The sequence below is a fragment of the Bombus huntii genome, chromosome 15 (assembly GCF_024542735.1).
Source record: "Bombus huntii isolate Logan2020A chromosome 15, iyBomHunt1.1, whole genome shotgun sequence".
NCBI lineage: Eukaryota > Metazoa > Arthropoda > Insecta > Hymenoptera > Apidae > Bombus > Bombus huntii.
The window spans coordinates 88,016-105,094 of NC_066252.1; the positions used below are offsets into that span (position 1 = coordinate 88,016).

The 17,079-nt window shown below is 35.0% G+C and overlaps 6 long non-coding RNA genes across 10 annotated transcripts in view; 4 read left to right on the forward strand and 2 right to left on the reverse strand.

The window, feature by feature from the left end:
- Nucleotides 1-433: 433 nt before the first annotated feature.
- Nucleotides 434-17,079, reverse strand: part of LOC126873832 (uncharacterized) — a 29,979-nt gene continuing 13,333 nt past the window's right edge. Inside the window, exon 2 of one of the 2 annotated variants that reach the window (XR_007692576.1) lies at nt 434-647. This is a non-coding gene — a long non-coding RNA (uncharacterized LOC126873832). Of the gene's footprint in view, nt 648-6,051; nt 6,266-17,079 lie in introns of those variants that run through there. The other variant, XR_007692575.1, reaches the window with a different exon arrangement.
- LOC126873831 (uncharacterized) lies at nt 2,138-2,641 on the forward strand. Its single transcript, XR_007692573.1, has 3 exons — nt 2,138-2,391; nt 2,467-2,538; nt 2,617-2,641. It is a non-coding gene; the product is annotated as an uncharacterized LOC126873831 (long non-coding RNA).
- LOC126873826 (uncharacterized) lies at nt 2,643-16,008 on the forward strand. Of its 4 annotated transcripts, none has more exons than XR_007692567.1 (2): nt 2,643-4,614; nt 15,895-16,008. It is a non-coding gene; the product is annotated as an uncharacterized LOC126873826 (long non-coding RNA). The 4 variants fall into 4 exon arrangements; XR_007692568.1 differs by lacking the exon at nt 15,895-16,008 and adding an exon at nt 15,769-15,864; XR_007692565.1 differs by lacking the exon at nt 15,895-16,008 and adding an exon at nt 10,249-10,362.
- Nucleotides 6,948-13,215, reverse strand: LOC126873827 (uncharacterized). The gene is made up of 2 exons (XR_007692569.1): nt 13,155-13,215; nt 6,948-7,560 (listed from the first exon to the last, which is right to left on the reverse strand). It is a non-coding gene; the product is annotated as an uncharacterized LOC126873827 (long non-coding RNA).
- LOC126873828 (uncharacterized) lies at nt 7,634-8,275 on the forward strand. The gene is made up of 3 exons (XR_007692570.1): nt 7,634-8,025; nt 8,101-8,172; nt 8,251-8,275. It is a non-coding gene; the product is annotated as an uncharacterized LOC126873828 (long non-coding RNA).
- LOC126873829 (uncharacterized) lies at nt 13,276-13,917 on the forward strand. The gene is made up of 3 exons (XR_007692571.1): nt 13,276-13,667; nt 13,743-13,814; nt 13,893-13,917. It is a non-coding gene; the product is annotated as an uncharacterized LOC126873829 (long non-coding RNA).

A 17,079-nucleotide genomic window follows, 5' to 3' on the forward strand; every position in this document is an offset into this window, starting at 1 on the left:
GATTTGCGAGATATTTTGATTGTTTCGACGCTTAAATGGTTGTGCATTGCATTAGCACTGTGAAATGGAGTTCAACGAGTGCTTAAACGTCGAAAAATCTCCAACGCGAAGGAAATGACGGCTATTTTTCGTCAAAATTTACGAAATCTTCGCAATTTGCGAGATATTTTGATTGTTTCGACGCTTAAATGGTTGTGCATTGCATTAGCACTGTGAAATGGAGTTCAACGAGTGCTTAAACGTCGAAATATCTCCAGCGGGAAGGAAATGACGGCTATTTATCGTCAAAATTTTCGAAATTTTCGCGATTTGCGAGATATTTTGATTGTTTCGACGCTTAAACGTTGTGTGTTACGTATCAATTTGTTTGTTTAAATCGATCAAATCTAAGGTTGAATTTTACTGAAAAATTTTTTCTTTTTTTTTTTTATAGTTGAGTTTGAGTTTTGAATTTAATCGGAAAGGAAATAAATTAAAATGATATTATTGTGTATTTAATTCCGATTTAGGTTATTAATTAATACGGTAGTTGCTGCCACCAGAAATAGTCCAAAGACTATTTCAAAATATTTTATTTTTTATTATTTTCTTTTGCGTTTAATGGGTATCGTTAACTGACGCTTAATGCAACTGGTAAACGAATTTCACTTTTCGGCTAACCTGCTATGCGCAGGGATACTAGCGCGGGAGAGGATTAAAGCTGGGTACAATAAATATTTTTCCTCGTCGAACGGATTTTTACTTGAATGTGAAATGGGTTAGGTTAATATATATATATATATTCGATTAGCTAGATATATATATTTTAGCGTTGCTGGATTAGATAGGAATGTGAGATTGGTTGTTGTTTTATATAAATTTATTGTTTCGTTTGACTTCCTCTTCTCTTTTAATTTCGCTGTTAAGACCGAAACTCAATTCATTTACCCCGATGGATTCTGTCGCCACGATTTTCTTGCCTTTTGAGTTTAGCTATCGAGGATAATTCTAACGATCCTCTCTGTGTGGGACTCGTGTGATTTCGCCAGCCTTGCCCAAAGACGGGTAATAATTTACCAACAGTGGGAGGAGGAAGGCGAAGATCGATGGGTGTTCTCGATAATTGAAAACACCGTTTGCACGAGCCGACACAGCGAACGATCTTTTGGTTAATTTCCCGAAGGAGGGATTGTTTTGTTATATCTTTCTTATAATCGCATGCAAGAATGGCAAGAATATCGGTTAATAGCAATACCGGTATCGTTCTTGATTTTCAATTGACCCCGACGATATATTTATTAGTCCTTTCTGAGCGGGACTTGTGTGATTTCGCAAGCCTTGCCCAAAGATGGGTAATATTTTACCAACAATGGGAGGAGGAATGCGAAGATCAGTGGGTGTTTCAGTAGCTGAAAACACCGTTCGCACAAGCCGACACAACGGACAACTCCTTTGTTTAAAATTTAAGCAATGTTTCTATCTTAAAAACCGTAAACGAAATCGATGATAGGAGGTTTTGATTCAATTCTCGAGGACAACGAGATTGCCAGAGAAGAAGAAAGTTTTTTTTTTTAAATTTAATTTGCTTACCTTGAGGAAAAGGTGCTATCGGGTGCCATCACTCCAGCTGTCCCGGTGATCGTCGAAGGTTGTTGGGTTTATTATTTAATCTCGAATATAGTTTTCTATCAACCTTTACTTTATTAAACTATTTCGATACAAATTGAGTGACTTGCTAACTGAATTGATATCGCAATGAAGACTTAAAATTTTACTTTATTTAATCGCGACTCTCTTTTCTTTATCGAAAAAACTAAAGACCCCGAAACGCAAAATACTTATACAAATTTCTAGACGCAAAGAATAATGAGCCGTAGTAACAAACGATCGCAAACTGATGAACGAATAATGCACGAATAATGAGCTAATAATGCACTGAATAAAGAACTGATTATGAACTGAATAAAAAATGAACCGATTATGAACTGGTAATGATCTGAATAAAAATCAACCGATTATGAACACCGCGCTATGTTGCATCGCTTATTTATAATGCCATCCCCCACGAGGTGGTGGTCCGCTGGGGGTACGCTTCCGTGGGAATCGGGATGTTGCAGTTTGGGCTTCTTAGAATCGTACGTGACAAAATGTAAATACCATATTTCGACTTAGTTTTTATCAGTCTTGTGTTTCCGCTGAGCTAGCGTCTAGGAGATTTGAGGCATTCCACGCTGATCTAGTCCGTTTCGCGAGAAACTTCCACGTGCTGTACCGTGGGAATTACCGGTGTTTCTTTGGCGCGTGGAAGGGCTGGTGGCTGCAGCATCATTATTATTTTAAAGTTTGCTCGGGCAACACGCGCAACTCCGCTGCTCTCCCATAACAAAGACCTCCTCCTTCGAATTGTTTTGCGTAAGTTTGGATGTTTGCATATTAAGATTGTTTTGTGATTTTGATTGTTTTTCCCTTTTTTTGCTATTTCCTTAGGCTTCGGTGATCGACGTTCGAACCATGTTTGCTGAGTCGTTTCTATCAGAGGTTCCTTTCCAGACTTCCCTGGTACGTATTTAGTCTTATTTTTAGTTCGTTTGGTTCGTCCTGTTTCGTTTTATTTAAAATATACCGTGTTGTTTCCAGCCCAAGCGAAAGAGGGATTCCGAAGAGCCCATGGGCGACTCAGGGGAACCCATCAAGCGCATGCGGCCTTGTGATGGACCACGAGTGTCGGGGAGTTTGGAGGAACTGTTTTACATTGGTGCCGAGGCTGTGTCGAAATTGGGTTTTGACGATTTAGTTACTTTCGACGAGAGTTTCTTTGATGCGGAGACCGTCATATTGGAGAGGGAACCCCCTCTGGTTGAAATCGTCGATACCGAGCGTTGCGTGAAAGTTCGTTTTGCGAATGAAATTCCCGAAGAGGTTTTGGAGGCGCATCTTCGTCACCATGCTTCTGGGAGAAAGGGAATTTCCCCTGTTGTGCGCTATTGGTGTATGTGTGAGTTCAGCGAACTTTATCCCGGAGCTCCTTGCTTCGATTTTGATTTATTGTAGCTGCCTCAATTTTGTTGGTTCGCTGTTTTGATGTTCCTTATTATTATTAATTTTGTGTTCAATATGTGTATATATATATATATATATATATATATATATATATATATATATATATATATTTTTTAGTCTGACAGTGTTAGGTTATCTATTTTACGTTTGTTAATTAATTTTTTTTATTTTATATTTCCCCCTTTTATTTAAATATATATATATATATATATATTTTTATATTTGTAGTTGCCCATAAAATTTATTAAAGAAAAGTGTTAACAATGTGTTTTCATGATTTGTTTCTCGCGCCTGACTTCCATTAATCCCTAATATTCCTGTCGCCATGACGCGTGTAAATCCAACATGGCCGCTCATAAATGTCATCAGTAAAGTTTTTAGTGACGGGTCTTTAGTTTTGTTTGATATCGAAGTAATTTTCGTCTGTCGCTCGTTTTTCCTTATTCTACCGCAATTAGAACATTTATTTATTAATATTATTTTAAAGCGACAATAGTATAACTCGTGTGAATATACGTATATATATATGTTTATGTTGTGTGTCACTTCAGTATAGCTAATGTTTTGTAATTCTTTGATTGCATTATTTATTGTTTCGAGTAGTTTATTTCATAGAGTATTCGATAATATAAAACATATGCACTCACACATACATATATATATATATATATACGTATTTATATGCATATCTCTCTTGCCCATATAGTGTTCATACGAAATGAAATGTTAATTATTTATTTTATATTAATTTCTTTTAATAAGATAGAACACACACACACGCACGCGTATATATGTATATATTTCTGGCAAAGTGATTTTCATTTAGATTCTTTAGTGATATAGTGTTGTGTATTTGAGGTTATGTGTCAATCATTTGATTTCATATATACATATATATCTTGTAGTGTGACAACATAGTATTGAAGGTTTTGTTTCTAGATTATTGTGCGTTTAGTGTGTGTTTACATATTTGTGTTTGATGATAGAATTTCTGTATGCAATTACTCAGGTCGTTGCGATGTTAATTATTTTGAGCGTTTGGGTTATCGACAAGTTGTCGCTTAGTCCCAAGTGTTGCGTTGTGTGTTCTATTTCTTTTGTAGATTATTAATAGTAGTTTTAGTTTAGAAAAATGAATTATTTATATGTTTATATAGAGACATGCATGTTTCATAATGTAATTCTTATATTATAATGCTCTACCGGCATCTAGGCTAGTTTTAAGTATGTATTTTAGATTGTAAAAATCACATAGATTAGTAGTAGTTTAGAATATAGATTTTTATATGTTTGTGTAGAGACATGCATGTTTCGTAATGTAATTCTTATATTATAATGCTCTACCGGCATGTAGGCTAGTTTTAAGTATGTATTTTAGATTGTAAAAATCACATAGATTAGTAGTAGTTTAGAATATAGATTTTTATAAGTTTGTGTAGAGACATGCATGTTTCGTAATGTAATTCTTATTTTATAACTCTTTACCGGAGCGTAGCCTGTATCTTAGATTGTCGATTCGAGCGTACATTAATAGTAGTTTAGTTTAGAATATAATATATATATATAGACATGCATGTTTCGTAATGTAGTTCATATTTTATAATTCTTTACCGGAACGTAGGCTAGTTTCAAATATGTATCTGTTTAATAGAATGCGCACACATATATATATGTTTCTGACAATGTAACTTTTATTTCTTTAATAATACAATATTGTATGTATTAGTTTTTAACTTTGTATATACTTATATTTCATAAATTGATAATATTGTATTTGTTGCATAGTATTATAAGCGCTAACTCTAATATATACTAATTATTACGTGCCTAGCATATATGTTTATACTTATATGTAACTCTTCAAGTTGATTGATTAAAATATATTTATATATATACTCGTATTTCTGGCGTTTTCAATTATTTCCCTTTCTGCAGTTATTCTTATTTCCTGATTTATTTATTTGGTTCGTAACTCGTTCAATCCGTCAGCTGGTTTTATTTATTTTATTTTATTTTATACTGATTGGATTTATTAGTCGCCCCTCACTTTGTTAATCCTTCCTTTAGTTTCGTGGTGCCGTGTGTTCGTTTGTGTATTCAAATCTTTATTCGCGCGTTTTGTATAGAATAGTTTTCTTGTTCTCGTTACGGCGCGTGCGGAGCGCGGGACGTGACATGTGCATTGCATTAGCACTGTGAAATGGAGTTCAACGAGTGCTTAAACGTCGAGATATCTCCAACGGGAAGGAAATGACGGCTATTTTTCGTCAAAATTTTCGAAATCTTCGCGATTTGCGAGATATTTTGATTGTTTCGACGCTTAAATGGTTGTGCATTGCATTAGCACTGTGAAATGGAGTTCAACGAGTGCTTAAACGTCGAAATATCTCCAACGGGAAGGAAATGGCGGCTATTTTTCGCTAAAATTTTCGAAATCTTCGCGATTTGCGAGATATTTCGATTGTTTCGACGCTTAAACGCTGTGCATTGCATTAGCACTGTGAAATGGAGTTCAACGAGTGCTTAAACGTCGAAATATCTCCAACGGGAAGGAAATGACGGCTATTTTTCGCTAAAATTTTCGAAATCTTCGCGATTTGCGAGATATTTTGATTGTTTCGACGCTTCAATGGTTGTGCATTGCATTAGCACTGTGAAATGGAGTTCAACGAGTGCTTAAACGTCGAAATATCTCCAACGGGAAGGAAATGACGGCTATTTTTCGTCAAAATTTTCGAAATTTTCGCGATTTGCGAGATATTTTGATTGTTTCGACGCTTAAACGTTGTGCATTGCATTAGCACTGTGAAATGGAGTTCAACGAGTGCTTAAACGTCGAAATATCTCCAACGGGAAGCAAATTACGGCTATTTTTCGTCAAAATTTTCGAAATCGTCGCGATTTGCGAGATATTTTGATTGTTTCGACTGTTACGTATCAATTTGTTTGTTTAAATCGATCAAATCTAAGGTTGAATTTTACTGAAAAAATTTTTTCTTTTTTTTTTTATAGTTGAGTTTGAGTTTTGAATTTAATCGGAAAGGAAATAAATTAAAATGATATTATTGTGTATTTAATTCCGATTTAGGTTATTAATTAATACGGTAGTTGCTGCCACCAGAAATAGTCCAAAGACTATTTCAAAATATTTTATTTTTTATTATTTTCTTTTGCGTTTAATGGGTATCGTTAACTGACGCTTAATGCAACTGGTAAACGAATTTCACTTTTCGGCTAACCTGCTATGCGCAGGGATACTAGCGCGGGAGAGGATTAAAGCTGGGTACAATAAATATTTTTCCTCGTCGAACGGATTTTTACTTGAATGTGAAATGGGTTATGTTAATATATATATATATATATTCGATTAGCTAGATATATATATTTTAGCGTTGCTGGATTAGATAGGAATGTGAGATTGGTTGTTGTTTTATATAAATTTATTTTTTCGTTTGACTTCCTCTTCTCTTTTAATTTCGCTGTTAAGACCGAAACTCAATTCATTTACCCCGATGGATTCTGTCGCCACGATTTTCTTGCCTTTTGAGTTTAGCTATCGAGGATAATTCTAACGATCCTCTCTGTGTGGGACTCGTGTGATTTCGCCAGCCTTGCCCAAAGACGGGTAATAATTTACCAACAGTGGGAGGAGGAAGGCGAAGATCGATGGGTGTTCTCGATAATTGAAAACACCGTTTGCACGAGCCGACACAGCGAACGATCTTTTGGTTAATTTCCCGAAGGGGGGATTGTTTTGTTATATCTTTCTTATAATCGCATGCAAGAATGGCAAGAATATCGGTTAATAGCAATACCGGTATCGTTCTTGATTTTCAATTGACCCCGACGATATATTTATTAGTCCTTTCTGAGCGGGACTTGTGTGATTTCGCAAGCCTTGCCCAAAGATGGGTAATATTTTACCAACAATGGGAGGAGGAATGCGAAGATCAGTGGGTGTTTCAGTAGCTGAAAACACCGTTCGCACAAGCCGACACAACGGACAACTCCTTTGTTTAAAATTTAAGCAATGTTTCTATCTTAAAAACCGTAAACGAAATCGATGATAGGAGGTTTTGATTCAATTCTCGAGGACAACGAGATTGCCAGAGAAGAAGAAAGTTTTTTTTTTTAAATTTAATTTGCTTACCTTGAGGAAAAGGTGCTATCGGGTGCCATCACTCCAGCTGTCCCGGTGATCGTCGAAGGTTGTTGGGTTTATTATTTAATCTCGAATATAGTTTTCTATCAACCTTTACTTTATTAAACTATTTCGATACAAATTGAGTGACTTGCTAACTGAATTGATATCGCAATGAAGACTTAAAATTTTACTTTATTTAATCGCGACTCTCTTTTCTTTATCGAAAAACTAAAGACCCCGAAACGCAAAATACTTATACAGATTTCTAGACGCAAAGAATAATGAGCCGTAGTAACAAACGATCGCAAACTAATGAACGAATAATGAACTGAAGAACGAATAAAGAATTAAAGAACGAATAATGCACGAATAAAGAACTGATTATGAACTGAATAAAAAATGAACCGATTATGAACTGGTAATGATCTGAATAAAAATCAACCGATTATGAACACCGCGCTATGTTGCATCGCTTATTTATAATGCCATCCCCCACGAGGTGGTGGTCCGCTGGGGGTACGCTTCCGTGGGAATCGGGATGTTGCAGTTTGGGCTTCTTAGAATCGTACGTGACAAAATGTAAATACCATATTTCGACTTAGTTTTTATCAGTCTTGTGTTTCCGCTGAGCTAGCGTCTAGGAGATTTGAGGCATACCACGCTGATCTAGTCCGTTTCGCGAGAAACTTCCACGTGCTGTACCGTGGGAATTACCGGTGTTTCTTTGGCGCGTGGAAGGGCTGGTGGCTGCAGCATCATTATTATTTTAAAGTTTGCTCGGGCAACACGCGCAACTCCGCTGCTCTCCCATAACAAAGACCTCCTCCTTCGAATTGTTTTGCGTAAGTTTGGATGTTTGCATATTAAGATTGTTTTGTGATTTTGATTGTTTTTCCCTTTTTTTGCTATTTCCTTAGGCTTCGGTGATCGACGTTCGAACCATGTTTGCTGAGTCGTTTCTATCAGAGGTTCCTTTCCAGACTTCCCTGGTACGTATTTAGTCTTATTTTTAGTTCGTTTGGTTCGTCCTGTTTCGTTTTATTTAAAATATACCGTGTTGTTTCCAGCCCAAGCGAAAGAGGGATTCCGAAGAGCCCATGGGCGACTCAGGGGAACCCATCAAGCGCATGCGGCCTTGTGATGGACCACGAGTGTCGGGGAGTTTGGAGGAACTGTTTTACATTGGTGCCGAGGCTGTGTCGAAATTGGGTTTTGACGATTTAGTTACTTTCGACGAGAGTTTCTTTGATGCGGAGACCGTCATATTGGAGAGGGAACCCCCTCTGGTTGAAATCGTCGATACCGAGCGTTGCGTGAAAGTTCGTTTTGCGAATGAAATTCCCGAAGAGGTTTTGGAGGCGCATCTTCGTCACCATGCTTCTGGGAGAAAGGGAATTTCCCCTGTTGTGCGCTATTGGTGTATGTGTGAGTTCAGCGAACTTTATCCCGGAGCTCCTTGCTTCGATTTTGATTTATTGTAGCTGCCTCAATTTTGTTGGTTCGCTGTTTTGATGTTCCTTATTATTATTAATTTTGTGTTCAATATGTGTATATATATATATATATATATATATATATATATATATATATATATATATATATATATTTTTTTTAGTCTGACAGTGTTAGGTTATCTATTTTACGTTTGTTAATTAATTTTTTTTATTTTATATTTCCCCCTTTTATTTAAATATATATATATATATATATTTTTATATTTGTAGTTGCCCATAAAATTTATTAAAGAAAAGTGTTAACAATGTGTTTTCATGATTTGTTTCTCGCGCCTGACTTCCATTAATCCCTAATATTCCTGTCGCCATGACGCGTGTAAATCCAACATGGCCGCTCATAAATGTCATCAGTAAAGTTTTTAGTGACGGGTCTTTAGTTTTGTTTGATATCGAAGTAATTTTCGTCTGTCGCTCGTTTTTCCTTATTCTACCGCAATTAGAACATTTATTTATTAATATTATTTTAAAGCGACAATAGTATAACTCGTGTGAATATACGTATATATATATGTTTATGTTGTGTGTCACTTCAGTATAGCTAATGTTTTGTAATTCTTTGATTGCATTATTTATTGTTTCGAGTAGTTTATTTCATAGAGTATTCGATAATATAAAACATATGCACTCACACATACATATATATATATATATATATACGTATTTATATGCATATCTCTCTTGCCCATATAGTGTTCATACGAAATGAAATGTTAATTATTTATTTTATATTAATTTCTTTTAATAAGATAGAACACACACACACGCACGCGTATATATGTATATATTTCTGGCAAAGTGATTTTCATTCAGATTCTTTAGTGATATAGTGTTGTGTATTTGAGGTTATGTGTCAATCATTTGATTTCATATATACATATATATCTTGTAGTGTGACAACATAGTATTGAAGGTTTTGTTTCTAGATTATTGTGCGTTTAGTGTGTGTTTACATATTTGTGTTTGATGATAGAATTTCTGTATGCAATTACTCAGGTCGTTGCGATGTTAATTATTTTGAGCGTTTGGGTTATCGACAAGTTGTCGCTTAGTCCCAAGTGTTGCGTTGTGTGTTCTATTTCTTTTGTAGATTATTAATAGTAGTTTTAGTTTAGAAAAATGAATTATTTATATGTTTATATAGAGACATGCATGTTTCATAATGTAATTCTTATATTATAATGCTCTACCGGCATCTAGGCTAGTTTTAAGTATGTATTTTAGATTGTAAAAATCACATAGATTAGTAGTAGTTTAGAATATAGATTTTTATATGTTTGTGTAGAGACATGCATGTTTCGTAATGTAATTCTTATATTATAATGCTCTACCGGCATGTAGGCTAGTTTTAAGTATGTATTTTAGATTGTAAAAATCACATAGATTAGTAGTAGTTTAGAATATAGATTTTTATAAGTTTGTGTAGAGACATGCATGTTTCGTAATGTAATTCTTATTTTATAACTCTTTACCGGAGCGTAGCCTGTATCTTAGATTGTCGATTCGAGCGTACATTAATAGTAGTTTAGTTTAGAATATAATATATATATATAGACATGCATGTTTCGTAATGTAGTTCATATTTTATAATTCTTTACCGGAACGTAGGCTAGTTTCAAATATGTATCTGTTTAATAGAATGCGCACACATATATATATGTTTCTGACAATGTAACTTTTATTTCTTTAATAATACAATATTGTATGTATTAGTTTTTAACTTTGTATATACTTATATTTCATAAATTGATAATATTGTATTTGTTGCATAGTATTATAAGCGCTAACTCTAATATATACTAATTATTACGTGCCTAGCATATATGTTTATACTTATATGTAACTCTTCAAGTTGATTGATTAAAATATATTTATATATATACTCGTATTTCTGGCGTTTTCAATTATTTCCCTTTCTGCAGTTATTCTTATTTCCTGATTTATTTATTTGGTTCGTAACTCGTTCAATCCGTCAGCTGGTTTTATTTATTTTATTTTATTTTATACTGATTGGATTTATTAGTCGCCCCTCACTTTGTTAATCCTTCCTTTAGTTTCGTGGTGCCGTGTGTTCGTTTGTGTATTCAAATCTTTATTCGCGCGTTTTGTATAGAATAGTTTTCTTGTTCTCGTTACGGCGCGTGCGGAGCGCGGGACGTGACATGTGCATTGCATTAGCACTGTGAAATGGAGTTCAACGAGTGCTTAAACGTCGAGATATCTCCAACGGGAAGGAAATGACGGCTATTTTTCGTCAAAATTTTCGAAATCTTCGCGATTTGCGAGATATTTTGATTGTTTCGACGCTTAAATGGTTGTGCATTGCATTAGCACTGTGAAATGGAGTTCAACGAGTGCTTAAACGTCGAAATATCTCCAACGGGAAGGAAATGGCGGCTATTTTTCGCTAAAATTTTCGAAATCTTCGCGATTTGCGAGATATTTCGATTGTTTCGACGCTTAAACGCTGTGCATTGCATTAGCACTGTGAAATGGAGTTCAACGAGTGCTTAAACGTCGAAATATCTCCAACGGGAAGGAAATGACGGCTATTTTTCGCTAAAATTTTCGAAATCTTCGCGATTTGCGAGATATTTTGATTGTTTCGACGCTTCAATGGTTGTGCATTGCATTAGCACTGTGAAATGGAGTTCAACGAGTGCTTAAACGTCGAAATATCTCCAACGGGAAGGAAATGACGGCTATTTTTCGTCAAAATTTTCGAAATTTTCGCGATTTGCGAGATATTTTGATTGTTTCGACGCTTAAACGTTGTGCATTGCATTAGCACTGTGAAATGGAGTTCAACGAGTGCTTAAACGTCGAAATATCTCCAACGGGAAGCAAATTACGGCTATTTTTCGTCAAAATTTTCGAAATCGTCGCGATTTGCGAGATATTTTGATTGTTTCGACTGTTACGTATCAATTTGTTTGTTTAAATCGATCAAATCTAAGGTTGAATTTTACTGAAAAAATTTTTTCTTTTTTTTTTTATAGTTGAGTTTGAGTTTTGAATTTAATCGGAAAGGAAATAAATTAAAATGATATTATTGTGTATTTAATTCCGATTTAGGTTATTAATTAATACGGTAGTTGCTGCCACCAGAAATAGTCCAAAGACTATTTCAAAATATTTTATTTTTTATTATTTTCTTTTGCGTTTAATGGGTATCGTTAACTGACGCTTAATGCAACTGGTAAACGAATTTCACTTTTCGGCTAACCTGCTATGCGCAGGGATACTAGCGCGGGAGAGGATTAAAGCTGGGTACAATAAATATTTTTCCTCGTCGAACGGATTTTTACTTGAATGTGAAATGGGTTATGTTAATATATATATATATATATTCGATTAGCTAGATATATATATTTTAGCGTTGCTGGATTAGATAGGAATGTGAGATTGGTTGTTGTTTTATATAAATTTATTTTTTCGTTTGACTTCCTCTTCTCTTTTAATTTCGCTGTTAAGACCGAAACTCAATTCATTTACCCCGATGGATTCTGTCGCCACGATTTTCTTGCCTTTTGAGTTTAGCTATCGAGGATAATTCTAACGATCCTCTCTGTGTGGGACTCGTGTGATTTCGCCAGCCTTGCCCAAAGACGGGTAATAATTTACCAACAGTGGGAGGAGGAAGGCGAAGATCGATGGGTGTTCTCGATAATTGAAAACACCGTTTGCACGAGCCGACACAGCGAACGATCTTTTGGTTAATTTCCCGAAGGGGGGATTGTTTTGTTATATCTTTCTTATAATCGCATGCAAGAATGGCAAGAATATCGGTTAATAGCAATACCGGTATCGTTCTTGATTTTCAATTGACCCCGACGATATATTTATTAGTCCTTTCTGAGCGGGACTTGTGTGATTTCGCAAGCCTTGCCCAAAGATGGGTAATATTTTACCAACAATGGGAGGAGGAATGCGAAGATCAGTGGGTGTTTCAGTAGCTGAAAACACCGTTCGCACAAGCCGACACAACGGACAACTCCTTTGTTTAAAATTTAAGCAATGTTTCTATCTTAAAAACCGTAAACGAAATCGATGATAGGAGGTTTTGATTCAATTCTCGAGGACAACGAGATTGCCAGAGAAGAAGAAAGTTTTTTTTTTTAAATTTAATTTGCTTACCTTGAGGAAAAGGTGCTATCGGGTGCCATCACTCCAGCTGTCCCGGTGATCGTCGAAGGTTGTTGGGTTTATTATTTAATCTCGAATATAGTTTTCTATCAACCTTTACTTTATTAAACTATTTCGATACAAATTGAGTGACTTGCTAACTGAATTGATATCGCAATGAAGACTTAAAATTTTACTTTATTTAATCGCGACTCTCTTTTCTTTATCGAAAAACTAAAGACCCCGAAACGCAAAATACTTATACAGATTTCTAGACGCAAAGAATAATGAGCCGTAGTAACAAACGATCGCAAACTAATGAACGAATAATGAACTGAAGAACGAATAAAGAATTAAAGAACGAATAATGCACGAATAAAGAACTGATTATGAACTGAATAAAAAATGAACCGATTATGAACTGGTAATGATCTGAATAAAAATCAACCGATTATGAACACCGCGCTATGTTGCATCGCTTATTTATAATGCCATCCCCCACGAGGTGGTGGTCCGCTGGGGGTACGCTTCCGTGGGAATCGGGATGTTGCAGTTTGGGCTTCTTAGAATCGTACGTGACAAAATGTAAATACCATATTTCGACTTAGTTTTTATCAGTCTTGTGTTTCCGCTGAGCTAGCGTCTAGGAGATTTGAGGCATACCACGCTGATCTAGTCCGTTTCGCGAGAAACTTCCACGTGCTGTACCGTGGGAATTACCGGTGTTTCTTTGGCGCGTGGAAGGGCTGGTGGCTGCAGCATCATTATTATTTTAAAGTTTGCTCGGGCAACACGCGCAACTCCGCTGCTCTCCCATAACAAAGACCTCCTCCTTCGAATTGTTTTGCGTAAGTTTGGATGTTTGCATATTAAGATTGTTTTGTGATTTTGATTGTTTTTCCCTTTTTTTGCTATTTCCTTAGGCTTCGGTGATCGACGTTCGAACCATGTTTGCTGAGTCGTTTCTATCAGAGGTTCCTTTCCAGACTTCCCTGGTACGTATTTAGTCTTATTTTTAGTTCGTTTGGTTCGTCCTGTTTCGTTTTATTTAAAATATACCGTGTTGTTTCCAGCCCAAGCGAAAGAGGGATTCCGAAGAGCCCATGGGCGACTCAGGGGAACCCATCAAGCGCATGCGGCCTTGTGATGGACCACGAGTGTCGGGGAGTTTGGAGGAACTGTTTTACATTGGTGCCGAGGCTGTGTCGAAATTGGGTTTTGACGATTTAGTTACTTTCGACGAGAGTTTCTTTGATGCGGAGACCGTCATATTGGAGAGGGAACCCCCTCTGGTTGAAATCGTCGATACCGAGCGTTGCGTGAAAGTTCGTTTTGCGAATGAAATTCCCGAAGAGGTTTTGGAGGCGCATCTTCGTCACCATGCTTCTGGGAGAAAGGGAATTTCCCCTGTTGTGCGCTATTGGTGTATGTGTGAGTTCAGCGAACTTTATCCCGGAGCTCCTTGCTTCGATTTTGATTTATTGTAGCTGCCTCAATTTTGTTGGTTCGCTGTTTTGATGTTCCTTATTATTATTAATTTTGTGTTCAATATGTGTGTATATATATATATATATATATATATATATATATATATATATATATATATATATATATATTTTTTTTAGTCTGACAGTGTTAGGTTATCTATTTTACGTTTGTTAATTAATTTTTTTTATTTTATATTTCCCCCTTTTATTTAAATATATATATATATATATATTTTTATATTTGTAGTTGCCCATAAAATTTATTAAAGAAAAGTGTTAACAATGTGTTTTCATGATTTGTTTCTCGCGCCTGACTTCCATTAATCCCTAATATTCCTGTCGCCATGACGCGTGTAAATCCAACATGGCCGCTCATAAATGTCATCAGTAAAGTTTTTAGTGACGGGTCTTTAGTTTTGTTTGATATCGAAGTAATTTTCGTCTGTCGCTCGTTTTTCCTTATTCTACCGCAATTAGAACATTTATTTATTAATATTATTTTAAAGCGACAATAGTATAACTCGTGTGAATATACGTATATATATATGTTTATGTTGTGTGTCACTTCAGTATAGCTAATGTTTTGTAATTCTTTGATTGCATTATTTATTGTTTCGAGTAGTTTATTTCATAGAGTATTCGATAATATAAAACATATGCACTCACACATACATATATATATATATATATATACGTATTTATATGCATATCTCTCTTGCCCATATAGTGTTCATACGAAATGAAATGTTAATTATTTATTTTATATTAATTTCTTTTAATAAGATAGAACACACACACACGCACGCGTATATATGTATATATTTCTGGCAAAGTGATTTTCATTCAGATTCTTTAGTGATATAGTGTTGTGTATTTGAGGTTATGTGTCAATCATTTGATTTCATATATACATATATATCTTGTAGTGTGACAACATAGTATTGAAGGTTTTGTTTCTAGATTATTGTGCGTTTAGTGTGTGTTTACATATTTGTGTTTGATGATAGAATTTCTGTATGCAATTACTCAGGTCGTTGCGATGTTAATTATTTTGAGCGTTTGGGTTATCGACAAGTTGTCGCTTAGTCCCAAGTGTTGCGTTGTGTGTTCTATTTCTTTTGTAGATTATTAATAGTAGTTTTAGTTTAGAAAAATGAATTATTTATATGTTTATATAGAGACATGCATGTTTCATAATGTAATTCTTATATTATAATGCTCTACCGGCATCTAGGCTAGTTTTAAGTATGTATTTTAGATTGTAAAAATCACATAGATTAGTAGTAGTTTAGAATATAGATTTTTATATGTTTGTGTAGAGACATGCATGTTTCGTAATGTAATTCTTATATTATAATGCTCTACCGGCATGTAGGCTAGTTTTAAGTATGTATTTTAGATTGTAAAAATCACATAGATTAGTAGTAGTTTAGAATATAGATTTTTATAAGTTTGTGTAGAGACATGCATGTTTCGTAATGTAATTCTTATTTTATAACTCTTTACCGGAGCGTAGCCTGTATCTTAGATTGTCGATTCGAGCGTACATTAATAGTAGTTTAGTTTAGAATATAATATATATATATAGACATGCATGTTTCGTAATGTAGTTCATATTTTATAATTCTTTACCGGAACGTAGGCTAGTTTCAAATATGTATCTGTTTAATAGAATGCGCACACATATATATATGTTTCTGACAATGTAACTTTTATTTCTTTAATAATACAATATTGTATGTATTAGTTTTTAACTTTGTATATACTTATATTTCATAAATTGATAATATTGTATTTGTTGCATAGTATTATAAGCGCTAACTCTAATATATACTAATTATTACGTGCCTAGCATATATGTTTATACTTATATGTAACTCTTCAAGTTGATTGATTAAAATATATTTATATATATACTCGTATTTCTGGCGTTTTCAATTATTTCCCTTTCTGCAGTTATTCTTATTTCCTGATTTATTTATTTGGTTCGTAACTCGTTCAATCCGTCAGCTGGTTTTATTTATTTTATTTTATTTTATACTGATTGGATTTATTAGTCGCCCCTCACTTTGTTAATCCTTCCTTTAGTTTCGTGGTGCCGTGTGTTCGTTTGTGTATTCAAATCTTTATTCGCGCGTTTTGTATAGAATAGTTTTCTTGTTCTCGTTACGGCGCGTGCGGAGCGCGGGACGTGACATGTGCATTGCATTAGCACTGTGAAATGGAGTTCAACGAGTGCTTAAACGTCGAGATATCTCCAACGGGAAGGAAATGACGGCTATTTTTCGTCAAAATTTTCGAAATCTTCGCGATTTGCGAGATATTTTGATTGTTTCGACGCTTAAATGGTTGTGCATTGCATTAGCACTGTGAAATGGAGTTCAACGAGTGCTTAAACGTCGAAATATCTCCAACGGGAAGGAAATGGCGGCTATTTTTCGCTAAAATTTTCGAAATCTTCGCGATTTGCGAGATATTTCGATTGTTTCGACGCTTAAACGCTGTGCATTGCATTAGCACTGTGAAATGGAGTTCAACGAGTGCTTAAACGTCGAAATATCTCCAACGGGAAGGAAATGACGGCTATTTTTCGCTAAAATTTTCGAAATCTTCGCGATTTGCGAGATATTTTGATTGTTTCGACGCTTCAATGGTTGTGCATTGCATTAGCACTGTGAAATGGAGTTCAACGAGTGCTTAAACGTCGAAATATCTCCAACGGGAAGGAAATGACGGCTATTTTTCGTCAAAATTTTCGAAATTTTCGCGATTT